This window comes from Cryptomeria japonica, chromosome 4, assembly GCF_030272615.1.
Source record: "Cryptomeria japonica chromosome 4, Sugi_1.0, whole genome shotgun sequence".
NCBI classification, from domain to species: Eukaryota; Viridiplantae; Streptophyta; class Pinopsida; order Cupressales; family Cupressaceae; genus Cryptomeria; species Cryptomeria japonica.
Window position 1 is genome coordinate 216,683,360 of NC_081408.1, and position 3,784 is coordinate 216,687,143.

The window sequence follows — 3,784 nt, forward strand, 5'->3', positions numbered from 1 at the left end:
GGATGGCTACTGATACAAATGAGAACCAGTAAGGAAGCAAAGAGGCTAAGATATGTGACTCCACCTGATGAGAATGGGCATGCTATGGATAGACATTTATGGTAATCGGTTAAGGTATTCCACCAATAGTTCAACAATGTGTAGACATGAAGGTTAACCCATAAAGTGTAAGATACCGACAGAGTTAATAAATTGACAGAAAAGAAGAACCGGTTGAGTGTTTGGTCGGTAATCATGTCTAAACTAATACACCGATCCAAGCTGGCAGTTGGTTGACATGGATGCAACGTGGAGTCAACGTGACCGACTTGCGTGCAGCGGTAGATGGAATGTGCACCGACGAGGTAGTTGCAGAGTTGGTCTACATTAATGGTAGATCCTGTAAATCATGGGATGTGTTGCAGAGCCATTGCAAAGGTTTGCGACTCGAGGTTTGGAGGACATCTCAGAGTGATTGAGGAGATTGAGGTAGATGAAGGAAACCGCAAGACCAATCTTGGTGATTGACCAAGAAATCAACTGACAGGGTAAAAAGCAGATTGCCAAAGATAGAAGGCGGGATCAAGAAGGAATGACAATGGCGGTGATGAGCAAACAGGTTATCTAGGTGATCAGATAAGATAAGATTTGATTGGATTTGGTTTTCCTCGAGGTTGATGAAGAAACCCTAACTGCCTGAGATTTGAATTGGCTTTTGGTAGGAATACTGGGTTATAAATAAGGAAGCCAAAATCATTGAAGGTTGCTATTGAAGGAAAGAAGATAGAGCTACTGCTAAGTAATTGAGTGTTGTAGATTAGTCTAAGTGGAAAAATAGTAGAAGATAACTGTGACTGAGAGAGTGAAGGCTGAACCAGTGATAGGGTTTAACAGTAAGTGAACTGATATGGTTTGAGCAACCGGTATAGCAGTTAGAGTGCATCTAAGGAGATAAATAGTAGGTGCTTGTACCGATAGGAAGAGAGTTGAGAGGACTGAAGAGAAGACCAATGAGGAAGAGATCCAGCAGAGCATAAGAAGAATAGAGGTGAATCGACAGAGGTTATTGACAATGCAGCAACAGATGAAAGCAACAGAAGAGTGCACCAGTGTAGCAGAGAAGTTGTCTCACTGGCAGAAGGAAGTTATGTGTAGAGGTTACAAAACTCTTTTGTAACCAATATATTACTTTTGTATTTGAATGTTCATTGTGGTCATTGAGTTGTCACCATATGACCCCTTAAGACACCATATGACCCCTAACGATACCATAGGACCCGTTAAGACACCAAATCATGTCGTTAGGGGTCATTTTGTGTCCTACGACCCTGTAAGACACAATATGACCCCTAATGACATGATTTGGTGTCTTAAGGGGCCCTATGGTGTCGTTAGGGGTGATATGGTGTCCATAGGGGTCATATGGTGTCTTGAGACACCATAAGACCCCTTAGGACACAATATGACCCCTTTTCCCTACAATATGACCCAAAGCGACCTAATATGGTGTCATTAGGGGTCATATGGTGTCCTAAGAGGTCATAAGGGTTCATGGGACACCATATGACCCCTATGGACACCATATGACCCCTAACGACACCATAGGACCCCTTAAGACACCAAAGCATGTCATTAGGGGTCATATTGTGTCCTACGACTCCGTAAGACATAATATGACCCCTAACGACATGATTTGGTGTCTTAAGGGGTCTTATGGTGTCGTTAGGGGTCATACGGTGTCCATAGGGGTCATATGGTGTCTTGGGACACCATAAGACCCCTTAGGACACAATATGACCCAAAGCGACCCAATATGGTGTCATTAGGGGTCATATGGTGTCTTAAGAGGTCATAAGGGTTCATGGGACACCACATGACCCCTATAGACACCATATGACCCCTAACGACACCATAGGACCCCTTAAGACACTAAATCATGTCGTTAGGGGTCATATTGTGTCCTACGACCCCGTAAGACACAATATGACCCCTAGCGACATGATTTGGTGTCTTAAGGGGTCATATGGTGTCGTTAGGGGTCATATGGTGTCTTGGGACACCACAGGACCCCTTAGGACACAATATGACCCCTTAGGACACAATATGACCCAAAGCGACCCAATATGGTGTAATTAGGGGTCATATGGTGTCCTAAGAGGTCATAAGGGTTCATGGGACACCATAGGACCCCTTAAGACACCATATGACCCCTAACGACATGATTTGGTGTCTTAAGGGGTCCTATGGTGTCCCAAGACACCATATGACCCCTAAAGAAACCATAGGACCCTTTAAGACACCAAATTATGTCGTTAGGGGTCATATTCTCTCTCTCTCTCTCTATCTCTCTCTCCCTCTCCTCCTCTCTCTCTCTCTCCCTCTCTCCCTCTCCTTCTCTCTCTCTCTCTCTCTCCTCCTCTCTCTCCTCTCTCTTTGTCTCCCTCTCTCCCTCTCCTTCTCTCTCTCTCTCTCTCTCTCTCTCTCTCTCTCTCTCTCTCTCTCTCTCTCTAAAATATGACTAATAAAATCCGATATCCGATTTAATCAGATATCAAATTTCTGCCATGTGGCAGTTTACCAAATAAATGGCGGCAATGGGAAATTTTTTGGGGACCACAAATTTTTGTACTAAAATCGGATATTGGATAAAATCGAATATCGGATAAAATCCGATATCCGATATCTGATTTTTATAGTCAAATTTTCAAATTTCAAATTTTGGCTCAAGAATGCTTTGGTATTTGGCTTGGAAGTGACAAGCCTAGAAAGTCAATTGAAAAAATGTGTTTTTCAATATTCTTTGATTTTCCAGTCTTTACATTGGTGGCTAACGACTTTTTTTGTAACCAAAATTGATAAAACGAAAAGGGTTTTTTAAGGACGTTCCCAACTTTCCAACAATATGAGGCTTGTCTTATTTCGACTTTAATAAATAATTATTATTTATTTTCTAATTGAATTCTGACAATAGTCCTGATTGATATACTGATTGAAAAACACTCATAACTTTCAAATAGTATAACATTTTTTGAAACCAAAACATGCGTCACATCCTATGCTTTGTCTACTATAGGGAAAAATTAAAAAAATTAAATTTTATAAGGTTTTGACCAAGTTAAGGTGGTCAGACGTAGGAGTTTCTGAATTTCTGAAAAGTTGTAGTAAAAAATTCATAAATAATTATTTAATTTATAAAAAAAAATTTAAAAAAATGTGTCACATCCGGACATGAGTCTAATACTTATATTATAAATATTATAAAAAAATGTTAAGATTTGATTGTGATTAGGGTGGTCAGACATACGTACCACTGCATTGAAATTTGAAATTTTCATCAAATAGGATTTTTTTTTCCCAAAAAACAACTAGTAGCTTAGAAACTACATTCAATTTTCTATATATTCTCTTCTTACATATTTTAAAAATAATGTTCACAACTTATTCAAATTTTCATGTCAAGTTGCATAACTCTGGTTTTCTGAAATTTCATTGCCACTTAAGGGCCTATTTTGGCACATCATGATCCTGCACATACTCGTGAGTCTTGCAACCATTTCATATACCTTACTCTGCCAGTGAGATACCTTCTCTGCTACACTGACTCACCTCTCTTGTTGCTCTCAACTATTGCCTTAGCACCAGTAAACTCTACTGGTACACCTTTCCTCTTCTTCTTCTCTTCTAGATCTCCTCCTCACTTTCTACTCTTCACCGGTACTACACTCTATCGGTTCGATGTTTGCCTTCTTTGCAGCTTCCTTCACTTTTGCTCTGCCGGTATGGACACTACCGATTCTTCTCTTCT